This window comes from Apium graveolens, chromosome 4 (genome assembly GCF_009905375.1).
Source record: "Apium graveolens cultivar Ventura chromosome 4, ASM990537v1, whole genome shotgun sequence".
Taxonomy (NCBI): Eukaryota; Viridiplantae; Streptophyta; class Magnoliopsida; order Apiales; family Apiaceae; genus Apium; species Apium graveolens.
In genome coordinates this window covers 237356123-237375596 of record NC_133650.1, presented here as the reverse complement: position 1 = coordinate 237375596, position 19474 = coordinate 237356123, and positions in this window count along the sequence as shown.

Sequence of the window (19474 nt, the reverse complement as noted above, 5' to 3'; positions counted from 1 at the left end):
GGATCAAGCTCCCAATTCGTGAGCGATTAGGAAACGTTCCGCAGTTTCCTGTAGGCGTTGATGCCGTTGTAGCTGAGGTAGGAGCTACCAGTAGGCTAGGCTTTCAACTTTTGTTGTGCTAGACTTATGTATGTTTATGAATTGTAATAATGGCAAAGAATATGTAAATTATTCAGAAACCCTTTTTATGGTGAAATGGTTTATAATTATGGAATAAAATGACTTGTGTTATTTTTGGTATTCATCTCTGAGACTATAACTTGTGGTGTGTGTGTATATTGTGGGGTTACAGTACGCAGTAGTTGGTTGACTATTAAGATTAAGTATTGATAAGGGAAATGGAACTCGTGACAACCCGAATCCCCGAACCCGGATTTGGGGTGTTACAGAAATGGTATCAGAGCTAAGCGTTATAAACTTCAGAGATGATGTGACGTTAAAATAATAAGTTCACTAAGATAATAAGAACTCTTGCCAAGTTCATAGTCGGGCTACCTAACGTAGTACTGACAGTTAAAACCCTTATGGGAACCCTTATAAATATCGTGATAGAAGCGTAGTTCGTTATCGTATATAGTAGCGGGACTCCGAACCCTGAGGTTGAGGAGCAACAGCGCGATGATGTTTTATTACTGATTGGGGATCAGATTGTGGATCCAATGGAACACCCTAATGAGGGACAGGATGATATTCATATTGAGGATGTAGCGGTTGAGGATGTTGTCCCAGAAGGGATTGTTGTTGAGAAGGATCACGTGGAGGATCCTAACAAGACTGAAGAGATGATCGCTGAGGAATTGATAACCATGGTTAGGGAACTACCAGAGGTAGGATTGGCCGGTCACTACCGGAGATTCGTTCAAGTTTGTAAAGATAGTAGCCCTTTAACGCGGCTTACTCGTAAGACTGAAAAGTTTGAATGGACAGAGAAATGCGAGAAAAGCTTTTAAGAACTGAAGCAAAGGTTGGTGACGACCCCTATGTTGGCGTTGCCGGATGGAAAAGGAGATTTTGGGATGTGTAGTGACGCTTCGTATAAGGAATTAGGGTGCTTCTTATACAGCACAACAAGGTAATCGCGTACACGTCAAGACAATTAAGGGAATATAAAATTCGATATCCCCACCCATGAGCTTGGGCTCGTGGCAATAGTTTTGCGCTAAAGATTTAAGGCACTACTTGTATGGAGAGAAGTGCGAGATTTACATTAGCCATAAGTTCTCCAGTACATTTCACACAGGAAGAGCTCAATATGCGCCAGAGGAGGTGATTAGAGCTAATCAAGGATTATGATTATGAGATTCCTTATCATCCAGGGAAAGCCAAAATGGTGGCTATTCCCTTAGTGTAAAGGAGAGACTCAAGATGATAATGTCTTTGGGAGAGTTGATAAGAGATTTTGAGAAAATGGAAATAGAAGTGAAGGTAACCGGAGCCGGTACCGAAAAGCTGTTTGAGATTGCAATACAGCCCAAATTATTGGAAAAGAACATATTATGCCAGAAAAAGTGATGAATGAAGGCAGAGAGCCAACAAATAGATAAGAGATTAATACTGAGAAAGATGATAAGGGAATAATGAGGTATTCCTACAGAATTTGGGTTCCAAATGTTTAAGAGCTTAAGGACTGGATCTTAGATGAAATCCATAGCTCGAGGAATAAGATTTAGGGCAAACCCGGAATGTGATAGTCAGGGAGGTTGCCATTAAGAAAGAAGGAGCCCATAACATAATGAAGTGGAAAATGAGGATTTAAAACATGTAGGATGACCCCGATTATGGGGAGGAGGGAATGGTCAGACTAAGGAAACAGAAGTCGAGTAAGGAAAGGAGACCCGAGATGGTACTCCTATACGATAATTTATGGACCTTTCTAGACAGAACTTAGACTATTATCCCCAACCACCACCCTGAGGAAACAATGCGGTGAGAAATTCTTTCAGGTTCTTTAAGTCGCTAAGCTCTCAGAGTTCCAAGGAACAAGCTGACCCAGTCGAGGCAAGAGCCTGGCTAAAGGAAATATAGGAATCATTTGAGATTCTAAATGATTGACGAATCACAAAAGACTGTTTTTGTCACTTACCATCCTAAGAGAGAGGCCACCCGCTGGTGAAAGGCCAAGGAAGGCACGGAGCAAGAGATTATAATAAACTGATTTAAGTTCAGTCAATTGTTTTCAGGAAAGTACTTCCCAAGGTTATGGAGATAGTGTAAAAGCTTTAGAGCCAGAACAAAGGCAGACGAGTATGATGAATTATAAATCTAAGATTATAAAAGTTGTAAAGATTCGTTCGGAGGACAAGAATCCCAGAACGACGTGATGTTTGAAGTAAATAATTACTGGGTTCATGAAATGATTGTAATAGAAAGGAAAATAAAAAGACACTGAAGTGGAAAGGAGCACCAAGGAAATAGAGTTTGAGGAATGATAATGGAGTCGGGTATGAGGAATCCCTAAAGACTCGTATTAATAGAAAGAGAAAAGTATATGATCGTCAGGATGAGGATAATTCACCATGAGTTAAAATTGATGGTTGAAGGCATAAGAGATACATATATTTTATCCCCTGTAAGTTGGGAGGATTCGAGGAAACCTTGAGATAGTTCGAAGGATAAATAATGAGACGCGGATAGACTGAGGAGACAAGGAAGTAAGAAATTAGGAAAATTGGATGAAGGAAGTGACCTTCAAGAATGTGAAGTGTAAGACCGGTGGCTTGATACCCAGAAAGGGAGACGCCGGGTATGAAAGATATCCCGACATTGAGATGACTGTTGAGATAAACAACAAAAGAAAATGAGGATTTATTAAGAAGATGTTCACGTTGAACATGACCAATATCTTCCAGAACATCCTTGTTGTCATTACCAAATTAGGCAAGCAAAGCGAAAAAAAACCGTTCTTATCTTTTGGAGGCCATATTGGTTGACCTCATTTTGAATAAGGATTCTATTGTGAAATTTGGTATAGACTATCGAGATGGGAATGATTAAATAAGATAATCTATCAAGGATATATGACTTGATTTATCCATGGAAGGATGCATGTACTTTTTTAAAGGTGGAATTAAGGATATAACTTCGATAACTTGAGATGAACCCTAGGGGAATGCATAAAGGTTGGCATTTCACCCTTAATAGGGACAGAATGAGTTTTGATAGTATGGAATGAAGGATTAAGGCAACAACAATCTTTAAAGATCAGTGGAGAAAGTTTTCAGAACTCTATAGACAATGATTCTAGTATTAGTAGATGGTATCTTGATATGCCCTATACCTAGGGTGTACATGATGAAGGATTTAAGGATAACCTTAGAGGTTTTATAAGGAGAAAGGTAATATTCAAAGTTCTCAAGAATAGAGATTCTGATGAAGGAAATATGATGTAATTATAATAATGCCAGGTGGGCACGTGTTGAAACATGAGAAAGTATAGATCAACCCAATGAAGGTCGAGATTGGTGAAAACAAGAAGGACCCAAGATAAGAGACGTGCTAAGTATGATCGAGAGTCAGTCGTGACAATGTTCACATCTAAAGACTAAGGCAATGACTTATGGAAAAATGGTGATTTTTTTTTCTCTCACCAGGATTTAAGAAAAGCATTTTCACATAAGCAGTGATTGAAATGAGGTAGAAAATTTAGTTGGAGGTGGTTAAAATGACATTGATTGTAAGGAAATTTTACTATCAGGAAAGGCCAAAGAGGTGGCCGACACTTTAAATGTAAGAGGATAATTATAGGCGCTCGTGCGAGAGGAATACAGTGATGATGGTTGAAGCCGGGAAGGTTGTATTACGGTTCGGAAGATTGACATTCCTTCTGATGATTGTGCAATACTCAACCGTAATAGTAGTTGGGTAAAGGTTTAATTCGTGTAATCGCCATGAGCGGGCTATCTATCTTAGAAGGTCCTATCTTGAGAATAAGCCAGGACCATATTTCAAAAAGTACTAAACAAACCTTTGAGTTAAGTATTCTATTGAAGGCATATGATTAAGAATGGTATTAACCTGCTATCTTTGCTTTGATTGAAACTCTTCTGCAATTTTATCTACTTTATGTCATGAAAGTACGTCAGAATTTGGTGTGTTCTTCATGAATTATGAATGGTGATTATGTTAACTCCTTAGAAGAATTCTATACGACATGTATGGACTCCGTATGGTTAGATATTAAGATTTCATGGAAAGTGAATGACGACAGTAGATCAGTGGTGGACCATAGTAATACAGCAATGATTCTGCGAGTAATGAGCTGATTACAACCGTGAGAGTTGTATTGGAATGGATGTTGAGATTGAGTACCACTAATCGGGTTGTGGTGATGTATAAGTTATCATTGATAGACTAATTAAGTCGATTATCTACCTATTGAATACTTATTCCTTCTTATCAATAGAGAGTCGTATTACTATACGAGGAAGGTTGCAGTGCAAGCATAGAATTCTAGTAATGATGATGTCTAGAATGAGATCCCAAATTCAATTTTCGATGTCGAGGGAGTTTCAAAGGTGATTGTGTATAAGCTCGAGGAAGAGCATGGGTTCATAGAATGATGGACAGAATAGCAAAAATATTTAGGCATGTGAAATACGATGCTATAATACTTGATGTTGATATATATACGTATATGTTTTGTTCTCCTATGATAAACCTCTATAGTTCAGAGGTAGATTCCAAGCCAGATATTTTGTGGAAGTATATTTTATATATATACAATTCTCTTCAATTCGTTCTTTTCTCTCCTTTTCATTTCATATAAGTTGAGAAGAACAACCCTTCCAGAAGGGGAGGTATTGCCGAATGACTATCTATCTGTGTGATAGAAGCCTAGTAGGATACCACATGTTTAATTGCTTGTCAAGTGCTAAAGGCTGGCCACCTTCTGTACTAACTATGCAATAGAACAAGTGTTCATGATCATAGTGATCTCTCAACAAATTCCTTTACTTCTATATGATTGATCAAACTTTGGAAAATAGAAACAATTGAAAAAGGAGTAGTAAAGTTATGGCAGTATTCGGAATGGAAACACATTCGTGATACTAAGGTTGACGTGGTTATTAAAAGGCTATAGAACGCTAACGAGCAAAAGTATAACTTGTATAATATTAGGGACGGAAGGTAGTAGCGATTACGAACTGGAAAAGAATGGGTATTGAGAAGCAAAAGCTCTAATGCTAAAAGCTATAATGAGAGTCCGTGTAATAGACTTGAAAGAATTTGGAATGATCACTTAACGCGGATTGAGTTTCTCACGACATTAGATCATATGTCAATATCGAGATGTCGCCGTATGAGATCCTTGAGGGAAGACAATGTCGATCTCCCTTATGTTAGGATGAAGTTGTAGAGCGCAAGATGCTCGGACCCGCAGTAGTCCAAAGGACCAGGGATATAATAGATCTAATCAGAGGACGGCTGGTAGTAACCCAAGATGGACATAAGAGGTATGCTGATTTGACTCGAAAGGACAAAGAGTATGAAATAGGGGACCTAGTAATGTTATAGGTACCCCTTGGAAATGATTGATGAGGTTCGGAAAGAAAGGAAAGCTAAGTCCACAAATTGTTGGACCCTTGGATATATTAAGACGTATTGGGAAGTTAGCATATGAGCTAGCCCTACCCCCGAACATGTAGCAAGTCATAACGTGTTTCACGTATCAATGTTACAGAAGTGTAATTCGGATGCCAGATAAATAGGGGCATATGAGCGCCTAGACATGTAACCAAACGTAACTTATATGGAGCAACCAGGAAGGATATGGATTGAAAAGGAATAAGTGCTTAGGAGAAGGGTTATCAAACTAGTCAGAGTTGGTGGTAGAACCGCAATGTGGGAAAATTTACTCGAGAGTTAGAAAGTGCAATGCTAAGAGAGTATCCCTATTCATTTTCTATCTGATTCCGGGACAGAATCCTTTTAAGGAGGGGAGACTGTAATAACCCCAATTTTTGGAATTTTTTTGAAACTCTTATGAATAGTGATTTTGCTGATTATGCTGAATAAGAAAACTTTTCATGCCACACTATGTAGGGGTTCTTCTATTGTTATTTTGAGATCTTATTAGTACTTTATATGGGATATAAGTGTCTGTAAAGATCGTCAGAATCCAAATTCGAACACTTTAATTTTTCCCGAAAATCCACCAGATACCGAAAGAATTGAGTATAAGGGAACAGGATAAAAAGGATTTAAATTCAATAATTATAAGAGAGGAACATAAAAGGAATATAATATATTGAGAAAGGTTTAGGGGAACCCAAGTAATAAGATCCCGGGTTTGATCCCTCAAACGATAAACGAAAACGGAAGTTAAGCGAACCGCATAACAGATCAGCGGTCATTAGCCAAGTAATTAGGAGTTAATCAAAGGGTTAGTGGAAAGTGATGTCATCTCACCAACAAGAGGAAAACAAGTGTTAAATAGATGACACAACCATGGTGATATAAGCATGACAAGTGAAATTGTTTTGTTGGATGATTCTTGGCCAAGCAAAAATTACCATGGTAAAAACCAAAAAGTAGCCAAGCCATAAAGAAAATAAACCAACTAATTCATTTCACAAAATAGAAAATAAACTTCTTGTTCAAGAACATGAAGCTCTCGGCTTCTTCTTGAAAGCAAAAGAAGAAAAGATCAAGTCCAAGCTCCACTCCATAATAAATTCAAAGGTAATTATGCAAGCTTCCTTGTGATTAGATAAGCATATCCTAGGAGTTTAAGCTTCTAATTCTTTGTAAATCTCTTCCAATAAATCAAGGAAGAAGATGGTGAATAGTAACCTTCAAGAAATAACTTTAGTTTTCTTGATTTTTTATGAAAGTTCAAGGTAGCTTAAGCATAGATCAAGGCTTCCATGGGCTTTCCAAGGATCTTTCATTGATTAAAAGCTTCAAGGAAGGTATAACTCTAAATTATCTTAGCATTAAGTTGTTTGGTATAAAAGATTATGATGATGGAATGATAGATTAAGTGTAGTAGTTGTTTTGTCATGTTGAGATCTTAGTTGTTAAGTGTTTTTGTTGATTTTGAGAGTTAAGAGTAGCACTAATTGTTCTTGATGATTCATGGTATTATTTGGGCTTGGTTTAAATGTTTTAAAGTGGTTGATGAGTGATATTGTCATATGGTTGTATTGGGATTGATTGGTGATGGTTTGGTGTTGAATTGGTTTGGTAAAATTTTGGGAAATCGCGTAAACATAGCCGTCGTAATGCCCGATTTACCTTAGACTATTTTTGTTCTTAACATCAGGACCCGAGAACTCACTGTTAGGTTTTGACCACTGCCATGATTAGATAGTTCATGTTACGAGCTTCATTTTGATATGTGGTTCGTTTGAATCCGATGTTCGGTTTAGGAGAAACGACCGTTTTAAGTAACGGCGTTTCACGATCAAACCATTACCCCTCGCCTTACTTTGAAACCTTGGTTAAGGACTTTAAATGACTAATTGGGATATGAAACAATTATGTTAAGTGGACTAGGCAGTTGGTAAGGTACTCACGAAAGAATCGCTTTAAAATTCTTAATGGTTAATTTATTAAAAATGATGGAGCTGAGGGAACTCGAGCGACGTAAGTGAATCGTTAAGCGCAAAAGCAAACGTTAGGGTTCAATTGGTTAAAGTCTAGTTTCTTAAGCGACCGGGGTTTAATTCCGACTTATGTTGTTGTTCATAGGTTATCGGACCCACTCTAAGCTTAAGTCTACCCCAGAACACTCAGGCAAGTTTTCTACCCGTTATACTGTTGGTGTGATGTATAAATGTATATGCATTATCTTGTGATAAATGCATGATTGTTATTAGCAAATCTTGCGATATATTGGAGCATGTTGATATGGTATATATGCATGCCTGTTTTTGTAATCTTGATATCTAATTGTTGATTCGAATGCCTATAAACTACATAATACCTATGCTAGAGATAAGCAGTAGTTGCGTATACCCTTAGTATAGGGGGCCCAAAGGTGAACATTTTCTAAAACCGGGAGTCGATGTTCCCGAGTATATTATATATATATATATATATTTGTATATATATTGATATAGTTTTTAAAACTATTAATCGAATAAGGTTTATTCGATAGCTTTATTTTATTTAATGAATATTATTCTGAATATTCATTCGAGGACTTATGACTCCGCTTATTTATTTAATGAATATTACTTTGAATATTCATTCGAGGACTTATGACTCTGTTTATTCTATTTAATGAATATTAGTTTGAATATTCATTCGAGGACTTATGACTCCAATTATTTACTAAATAATATTCTTTATTTTAATAAAGAATGATGTTTCGATAATCAAACTTATTTTCGATTATTCAAATAAAGATCGTGCTTTCGTATAAGTATATCTTTGGTTATTTATTATTCATTTCAAGTATGAGTTTTAAAACTTCTACTTCAATTATTTTTTATAGAGAATATCCTTTATAGGAATATTATTTAAATGATAATATTCAGATATTTTCTAATATATCGGGACTGATTTATTTCATTAAATCAGCATTACTCCAAACATTCTTAAAAATGTTTTCGAGTCTTCAAAATGATTTTAAAGGTTAGAGCGGATCCCAAAACTCATTTTTATATTTAAGATCTTCCTTTAAAAGGGGATTTAAATACTCGCTCACATTTTTAGAAAAGGTGACTTAATTGGTATCTTTGCCTGATCAGCAAGATATCAGGTTTATGCCAAAATTCTGTTTTTCCAAATTCATTGGATATTGCAACTCTGTTTATAATTTTCATAACAGAGGTTTTCAAGGAGTGTATGAAATGTATATATATATATAGGTGTATATATATATATATCGGGACTTAATGAAGTATCTCGTAACTTCATTTCTTTCAAATGATATTTCAAAGATTGAATCTATTCAAGTCTTATCTTTTAGTCTCATCAGTGTGATGAACTTTTGAAATTGATTATAACTTGAACGGTGGTAGTTCAAGTAGTATTTGGAAAAGATATAAGTATATTGGAGTATCTTGTAACTTCATCTTTTAAACTTATATCTAGTAAATGATTATCTTATGCATGTCAAAGATTTTCAGAAAAATGTTGAGACAAGATTAGATATATGAGATCACCTTGCAACGATATTTTATACAGTTATAAACTGGAACTCTGTGTATATTATACATGTCAGAGGATTTCAAAGATTGTGAAAAGTATATATATATATATATTGAATATTTTGCGACTTGGTCGCGTTAAGATAACAAACTTGGTTCATTTCTTTTTGACCAAGACTTTCATGAGTACTATGAGGATGCTCACATATTGTAAATCATTATACATATTATTTTGGTGGGCTTGTTGCTCACCCTTGATTTCTTCTTTCATCACACAACAACAGATAGACAAGATGAACAGGATCAAGCTCCCAATTCGTGAGCGGTTAGGAAACGTTTCGTAGTTTCCTGTAAGCGTTGATGCCGTTGTAGCTGAGGTAGGAGCTACCAGTAGGCTAGGCTTTCAACTTTTGTTGTGCTAGACTTATGTATATTTATGAATTGTAATAATGGGAAAGAATATGTAAATTATTCAGAAATCCTTTTTATGGTGAAATGGTTTATAATTGTGGAATAAAATGACTTGTGTTATTTTTGGTATTCATCTCCGAGACTATAACTTGTGGTGTGTGTGTATATTGTGGGGTCATAGTACGCAGTAGTTGGTTGACTATTAAGATTAAGTATTGATAAGGGAAATGGAACTCATGACAACCCGAATCCCCGAGCCCGGATTTGGGGGTGTTACAACTTCTTATTATCTTCATAGAATCTTTGACCAATTTATCCAGTTGCTTGACATGATCAATCGAGATAGATGGAGTTTCACTTTTAGTGTGCAAGAAATACACCCATATGTACATGGTGAACTTATCCACTATGACCATAGCATATTTCTTCTTTGCAATAGACATGACATTCACTGGACCAAATAGATCAACATGTAGTAGGTGATAAGGCTCAAGAATTGATGATCCAGTCTTGCTCTTGAATGAAGATTTCCTTTGTTTAGCCTTCTGACAAGAATCACAAAGGCCATCAAGAGCAAATACTGAATTTGGAAGTCCTCTCACAAGATCTTTCTTGACCAGTTCATTTATATTGTTGAAATTTAAATGAGAGAGTTTCTTGTGCCATTTCCATCTTTCTTCAATTGATGCTCTACTCATCAGACAGATTGCAGAACCATCAGTACTTGTTGAAAGCTTGGCTTCATAAATGTTACCACGCCTGTAACCTTGCAGAACAACTTTGCCTGTAGATTTACTTACAACTTCACAGTGTTCCTCAAAGAAATCCACATGATAACCTCTGTCACAGATTTGACTAACACTCAGCAAATTATGTTTAAGTCTTGAGACCAGAGCTACTTCTTTAATGATGACATTCCCAAGATTGATATTGCCATATCCCAATATTTTTCCAATGTTGCCATCTCCATAAGAAACACTTGGGCCAGCCTTCTCCACAAAGTCTAATAGCAGGGCTTTATTTCCAGTCATATGTCCTAAACATCCACTATCCAGAACTAGGATGTTTTTCCTGTTGCCCTGCAATCACAACGACCACTAATGATTAGTTTTAAGGACCAGACTTGCTCGGATCCTGTGGCCTTATTTAGTTTGTTAACATTTGCAGCGGATTTAGCATCAGAGTTTATGTTAACATTTTTCTTATCAACATTTACACTATCAGACTTTGTATCAGAACTTATACTAGAAGGAACAATGCTAACTTTCTTTAAAGAAGGTTTTAATTGATAATACTCATAGTACAAACTATGATATTCCTTACAAGTATAAATGGAATTCCATAAACTATCACAATGAAAACAAGGATTTTGTGGCTTATATCTAACAGACTGACTCTTAACTCCTGACTTTGAAGGTAAGGAGTTTATGTTCTTATTCTTCCTGCAAAAAGAAGCCAGATGGTTAGAACTTCCATAGTTATGACATGTTTTTCTAGGAGCATCAGGAACAGGCTTATAATCATTGCTTTTATTCACACCTTCCTTTCCATTCCTATTTTTCCTAGGTGATTTTACCTTGTTTGCATTCTTAACTTCTTTCAGCTTATGCTTAAGCTGCTTCTTTGTCATTAAGCCTACGTTTACTTCAATTGTCTTTTCTTGTTTTAGTTTGTCAGAAGTTAATTCCTTTTTAACTTCTGATTTCTCAGTATCAGACTTTATAGCTACAAACTTAACAGGTTTTAACTTTGATTTTTGTTTAACAACTATAGGCTTAATTTCTACAGTTCCTTTATCATTCTTATCATCTCCATAACCTAAGCCCTCTTTCCAGTTTCCACTACTTAACAAATTCTGAGTTGTTCTGCCAGAGTTAGTCCTAATCTCTCTTTCCTTCTCTAACTCAGTTTTTAGAGATTCATTCATTTTAAGTAATTCATCCCCAACATAGAAAGCATCATCTCTATCTTTCTGAGTTTGATGGAATATGACTAACTCTTTTCTAAATAATCATTCCTCTTTTTACAAGCAAGATTTTCAGAAGTTAATCTTTCACATGTTAAAGTTTGATCTCTATAGCTAATGAACATGGTTTTAAAATATCTTCTCAACTCATTAATATCATCAGTATGAAAGGCATAAGTAGTTTGAGGTACCTTTAACTCAGCAGCTTCAGAACTGCTTTCATCACTTGCCATATCAGCATTTGCCATCAAGGCATAATTCTCCTCACTTTCAGAATCTGAGGTATCTGTCCAGTTTTTCTTCTTTGTGATAAGAGCCTTGCCTTTGTCACTCTTCACTTTCTTGCAATCAGGAGATATATGGCCTTTCTCACCACAATTGTAGCATTTGACATTTGTGTAATCTCATATGTCAGACTTCCCTCATTTGCCTTCAGATTTTCTGAAATTCTTCTTATCAGAACTTGCACCTTTTCTGGAAAAATTCTTTCCCTTCCTGAACTTCCTGTATGCAATCTTTGTGATTCCTTTCACCATAAGAGCACACAGCTTCATCATCTCTTCATCAGCATCTGTCTCAAGCAAGCTTTCAGATTCTGAGTTATCATCACTATCAGAACTTGATGACTCAGTATCAGACTTTGTGATGAGCGCTTTTTCCTTGCATTTCCTTGAGGTAGCTGCCTTGGGGGATTCTTCTTCAGCCTTAAGAGCAACTGTCCTTGACTTTCCTCCTTTCCTCTTGCTTCTTTGTTCCATCTCAAGTTCATGAGTCTTGAGCATCCCATAAATTTCATCAAGAGTCGTTTCATCAAGATTATAATTGTCTCTTATAGTTGTTGCCTTCAAATCTTAGCTTTCATGAAGAGCTAACAGGAATTTAAAGTTTGAATCTTCAAGATCATACTCCTTATCAACCAGTGACAAATCGTTCAAGAGTTTGACAAATCTATCATATAAATCAGTCAATGACTCATTAGCCTTTGAGTCAAAGTGTTCATACTCTTGAGTGAGTATTATCTTCTTGTTTCCAAGGTATCCCATATCTCCTTTGCAGTCTTACAGTTAATTACCCTATTTGACATTGCATTATCAATGTCACTATGCAGTAAGTGTCGTACCTTAGCATCCTTAGCAATTGAAGCGATATCTTCAGCAGTGTAGTCGCTCTTCTCCTTTGGTACTGACTTTGCTGCTTCAACTGCAACTGCAACAGTGAGCTTGGTTGGTTTGTGAGGCCCTTCATTGATTCTGTCAAGATATTCTGGATCAGTTGCTTCCAAAAACATGGTCATCCTCACCTTCCATACGGGATATTCAGATGGCTTCAGAATGGGAACTCTAATAGTCTCATATCGACTATGGATTTGTGTCTTTGGAGGTTCTTCAGTTTTGGTGGGCTTAGTTGGAGTTTCTACTTCAGACATGATTGTTTTTGGATCTTAAACTGTTTGTGTGTTAACAGATAGGCTCTGATACCACTTGTTAGGTCACACACACACTATACAGGGGGTTGAATACAGTGTATAGCACAATCAAATCGAATTCTAATAACACAAGTAATAGAAAACAGACTTTATTCAAAGCAACAAACTCTGTTACAGTATGGAACTGTCCTCTCTCAGTGATGAACAAATATCACGAGAGCTGCTAGGGTTACAATGAATAATATTCTCGATAATGATAACACTTATAGTGTAAACCCTATGTCTGTGTTTATATACTACACAGTTACAAGATAATCGCTAATTGATATGGAATATAATTCTGCTTTCTAAAATATATCAATCAGATATCTTTTCTTCCAAGTATTCTATTCTTCATATAATTCCTTCTTCATGCATATCTCTTCTTACGTTTGTCTCGATCTTCTCTTCCTTTAATCAACCGCCTTCCTTATCTGAATGTTTCCTTTAAGTCCAATCATGTATGAGGATTTAGGAATAACTTTTATGTAATCTGTTTTGATTTCATTGATATTAATAAAATGCTTGTTTTGTTTTTATTGCGGGCTCAATCTATTTAAATGTTTAAATAAGATATACCACAGTTTAGAGTAAAGCTTTTTATGGATTGTGATGAGATCATAATAATGAGACCTAAAAGATGATAACTTTAAACTTAAATAGTTCCTGGTCGTAGGATTACTAACTGGTAATTAATAATCCGTAAAGATTGGTACATACTATGCTTGCTTCATTATGAAGGATGTCTGTTCTCATAGACATTTGTGTGGTGACATTATAGCTAGTATGTAGGTGCTTATTATAGAATAAGTTCACTGAACATGACTTACACAGCTGAACAACTGATGGAGTTCACTCACGTGTTAGCAGTTGTCCACATAGTGATAGTTGTACAAGTATTCTTAGACTTGAGGTCATCATAGTCATCTTGTGTACACTGAACTATGCTTTGGTTTAGTTCTTAGTCTCAAGGGACAATTATAAGGGCTCTACTGGGTATAGGAATTTGTACACGAAGATAGTGTATGATCAATAAAGGATCTACCCCTTCCAGTGTAGGAAGAGAATGTTCAATGCTGATCCACTTATGTTAGTTCAGAAATCTCTGGCCAGAGTGAATGAAATTAGAAAGGAGTTTCTAATTTACATTAAATAGAACTAAGCATAGTGAATGGGAAAGCAAGTGATTTAATAAGATAGGCTTGACACAAGTTCCATGCCTTGTATTTAATCGTGACATTGCAGGGTAGAAGGAATAAATTGTACGGTAACTACTCACTGAATAGGTTCTTGGTATTCTAAGCAGTGAATTCGTATTATCCGGATAGTCGCGATATGCTGAGAGTATCCCTCACGATGTAGAATAAATATGATTAATTAATTAATCATATTTAATAAATTAGAGAATTTATATAAATAATGATAAAATAGTTTTATTATTATTTATTTCAACTACCGGCTTAATATTGATCTACAGGGTCACACCATAAAAGAGAATGATTAATGGTGGAGGGATTAATTAATAATGGCTGATAATTATTTATTTATGAAATAAATAATTAATTGGAAAATTTAATAATTGATTAAATGAGATTTAATTGATTATAAATTAATTAAGAAAAGGTTCTTAATATTATTAATTAAGAATTTAATTTTTGGAAATTAAATCAAGTGAGAGAATTATTTCTAAAGAGTTTAGAAAAAGGATTAATAATTAAAAGGTGTTTTAATTATTAGTGAGAATAATAAAGGGTTAATAATAATAATATTTTATGGGAAAATTTTCAGCTGAAAATTTTGCCTATAAATATACTATTATAAACCCTATTTTTGCCTCAACCAAAAAGATTTACAAAACCCTAATTCTCTCCATCTCCTCCTCCTTCATTACATCGTTTTCTTGGTGGATACCGGTGGAGTGCTTCACACTTGAGGAGCAGCTGCTAAGAATCTCCGTTCGTCATTCTTGGATCGCTATTAAAAGACCTCCATCTTTCCATTAACGTAAAGCTTCTTAAGGTAAACATACTGAACTACGAATTAAATATTATTTTTCGCATGGATCCTGCTGAGGGTTTCGTTTTTTTAAGATTAAATTTACGTTTTTGCCGCGTTTATGTGCTAAAAACCCTTCACCTCTGACAAAGCTCAAGTTGTTCATAGTGAAGAACAGCAAGCTACAGAAGAAACAACAAGTTCTGATAAAGTCATCAAGATATCAACCTCTGACAGTGCTCAAGTTGATTTAGACAAGATGAAAGTAGTTGATAAAAAGAAACTTCTATGGAAAAATGTCAAACCATTAAATCCAAAGAAAAGCCAATTGCTGTCTGATTTCATGACTATTGGGTTAAATGCTAGAGAACCAAGAGACAGAGCAGGGCTATGTTTTGATGAAGCTAAGATCAAAACAGGAGTTGAAGTTGCTACAAGAGATCCATTTTTGTTAACTGACAAACCTCTTGAAGATGTTACACAGAAACACCTTGATAAGGTTATCTCTGTTCAAGTGGTAATGGATGCTCATGACAAGCTTACTGTCAAAGAAAATATGATTTTATTTCTTGAAGATGGAAGGACATATCAGATGTCAGAATCAGATGTGCTGAACAAATCTTTGAAAGAACTTCAATTCTTTCATTATCTTTTAAAGATAAAGTCTGATATTACCAGGAGATGGTCAAATTTCATATTGAAGACCATAAGAGATAAAGCAAGAATTTCTGGTTCAAGGGTTACATAATTTATTCCAAACATAGTTGAAGATGATGGAAGTGAAATTCCAATGAAGAAGGATTATGCTAAACTTGAAGTGATTATGAAAGAGAAATGTATGTGCTACAATGAAGACTCTTCTCGTCCAAGGGTAATTAGACTTATTGATGGTTTGGAAAGAAACCATATCTCTGCACTAAGGACTACAATCTATCAGATTGGAAGTCAGAATGAAGAAATGAAGCAAGTCAAAGCTACACTATCTCAAGTCCTGAGGAATAAAGAAGAAAAGCTGATATCAAACTTTGTCAAGAATCACTTTGGATTCAGATTGATTCAGTGAGATTGGTAAAAGCTACAAGGACTGTAAGTTATAGTTAGTTGTCTTATTAAACTCTTATTTCATTTGTACTTAAATGTTTTTGACATCATCAAATCTATTAACTTGTATATTTTGCATAATTTACAAGTTGGGAGAGATTGTTAGATATATTTGAGATGTCATGTCTAATATGATTTGTGTTTAGTTTTCAGAACTTAACAACAGGACATATCAGGACTTACTGAAATCAGAACTTACTGAAGTCAGAACTTAATATCAGAACTTAAGGTGTCAGAAGATACGTATCATTACTTAAGTGCGGGAAGACTTTCAGATAAGGAATGCGGCTGATTTACATGAGAGAAGATCTGGACTAAAAAATAGAAGATATGCATGGAAAGAGTTAGAAGACTAGAAGACTTGTAGAAGATATCTAATTGATATATTTTAGGAGACAGAATTATATTCCATATCAATTAGAATATATCTTGTAACTGTGTACTATATAAACACAACTTAGGGTTTACACTATAAGTATTATCGTTATCGAGAAGATTATACATTGTAACCTAGCAGCTCTTAGTGATATTTGTTCATTACTGAGAGAGAACAACAGTTCATATTGTAACATAGTTTATTGAATATACTAGATCTTTGTTACATACTTGTGTTGAAATTGATTTGATTGTATAGATACTGTATTCAACCCCCTTCTACAGTGTTGTGTGACCTAATATGGATGGCCCATTAGTGACTTTTGGAGTCCAACAACAAAGGTTTCACAATGGGATATGTCAAGATAATTTCAGAAAATATTGTCATTGAAGATGTATCACTAGTAGCTGGTCTTAAGGTGAATCTCATGAGTGTCAGCCAATTTACAGATATAGGATTCAATGTTTCATTTGACAAAGGAGAATGCCTAATTATCAGCAAAAATACTGGTGAAACTGCTTTGAAAGGAGTAAGGAAAGGAAACTTATTTGTTGCAGACCTGGACTTAGCAAATGATGATGGAATTTGTTGCTTCTACACCAAGGCATTTGAAGAACAAAGCAAGCTGTGGCATAAAAAACTCTCTCATTTGAATTACAAGGCAATCAATACTCTAGTCAGAAAGGAGTTAGTGAGAGACATGTGAAATATGGAGTTTGCTCAAAATGAGGTCTGTGAGGCTTGTCAAAAAGGAAAAATGAAAAAATCAAATCACAAGAGTAAAATTGTGAATTCTATAAGTACACATTTGCAACTTATTCACATGGACTTATTTGGACCAGTTAATGTCTTATCAATTTCAAGAAAGAAATATGTATTTATGATGGTGGATGACTACTCAAGATACACATGGGTAGAATTTATGCATTCTAAGGATGAGACTCCACACATCATAATTGAACACATCAAGAAGATTGAGAAGCAGGCTGAAGATCAGAAATGTGTGAAAAGATTGAGGAGTGACAATGGCATAGAATTCAGAAATGCAACTTCAACAAAATTCTGCAAAGAAAAGGGCATTGTTCAAGAATTTTCAGCTGCTAGAACACCTCAGCAAAATGGGGTAGTTGAGAGAAAGAATAAAACACTAGTAGAGGCTGCTAGAACAATGTTACAAGATGCCAAACTACCAATAAGTTTTTGGGAAGAAGCTGTCAACACTACTTGCTACACTCAAAACAGATATCTCATTAACAAGAATATTGGAAAATCACCCTACTCAATCTCATCAAAAAGAAAGCCTAATGTGAAGCATCTTCATGTGTTTGGAAGTAAGTGTTATGTTTTGAAAGACAACTCTGAATATGTGGGAAAATTTGACTCTAAAGTTTTTAAAGCAATTTTTATGGGATATTCATTGGAGAGAACTACCTAAAAAGTCTATGTGCTTGAACAAAAGAAAATTATGGAAAGCGCATATGTAACTTTTGATGATGACAAGTGTTCAGGCTTGGAATGCCTTGATGAAAATGAAGCCGAGGCCCTGAAATTTGAAAATATGAACATTGATAGTGATTTTGAGGATGAAGCTGAAGTCAACACAAATCAAAGAATGAATGAAGAGTCAACTGAACAAGTGAACCATGAAAATGAAAGCTCATTTCAAATACCCGAATTTGATAGCACAAACTCAGGGGGAGAAATAGGAGAAGATTCTGCAAGTCATGCCAATGGTGAAGAAAATGCAGAAAACTCAAGTCAACAAACTCACATCAGGAAATGGGATATGGGTCACACAAGAGAAGAAATTATTGGTGATCCAACTGCTGCAAATGAATGTTTTCATGCATGTTTTCTTTCACAAGTTGAGCCTAAGAAAACTGAGGAAGCTCTACTTGATCCTGATTGGATATCTGCTATGCAAGAGGAGCTAAATCAGTTTGAAAGAAACAAAGTTTGGGAGTTGGTTCCTGTACCAAAGAACAGAAGTGTAATTGGAACAAAATGGGTGTTCAGGAACAAAATGGATGAAAATGGGATTGCCACCAGAAACAAAGCAAGGTTGGTTGTAAAAGGATATTCACAAGAGGAAGGAATTGATTATGATGAAACTTTTGCTCCAATTGCAAGACTTGAAGCAATAAGGATCTTTCTTGCATTTGCTGCACACTCAAACTTTAAGATGTATCAAATGGATGTGAAGAGAGCATTGCTTAATGGCGAGTTGGAAGAAGAAGTTTATGTGCAACAACCACCTGGCTTTGAAGATCCAGAATTTCCAAATTTTGTGTACAAGCTACTCAAGGCTCTATATAGATTAAAGCAAGCACCTAGAGCATGGTATGACACACTGTCATAATTTTTGCTTAAACACGAATTCACTAAAGGTACAATTGAAAAGACTCTCTTCTACAAGCAAAATGGTGATGATATGTGTTAGTGTTTATGCCCTAGAGACAACACTATTATGTTTATATTATGAAATATTTGGATTATTAATTATGATTATATAGAATATTCTTTAGTAATTTATTATATCTTTATTTTTTGTGATAAGATGTTAGATTAATAAATGTCCTTGGAATATGATATGTAAATCTATATCTCTAAGTACGTGACTTAGAAATAAAATTATGAGAATAGTATTAATATTCCTAAAGGTCCCTAGTCAAGTATTATTCTTAAGGGACGATAATAAATACATTGAGACTAGTGTGTTTGTTGGTTGATGATCACATCTCATTGATCATAGGTATGGTGATACTAAAGTCAAAACACAGGCACATGTATTAAATACATGGTGATGGATTGACCTGTTGTGAGATACATGTTTATAGTGTCATAAGTTAATCTCACAGTAATAATAATGTATTGGTTCTTTGACATAAAATCATTATATTTCTATACGAGAATTAATATACTTTGATACTATTAAAAGTTATCATTGACCGGGTAATAATAAAAGTAGACGTTGGGTACATTATGAATCATATGAGAAATATGAATGATCTAGATGAGATTTAGCCCTCCTTTATTAAAGGAGTGATATTATTGGCCTCTTG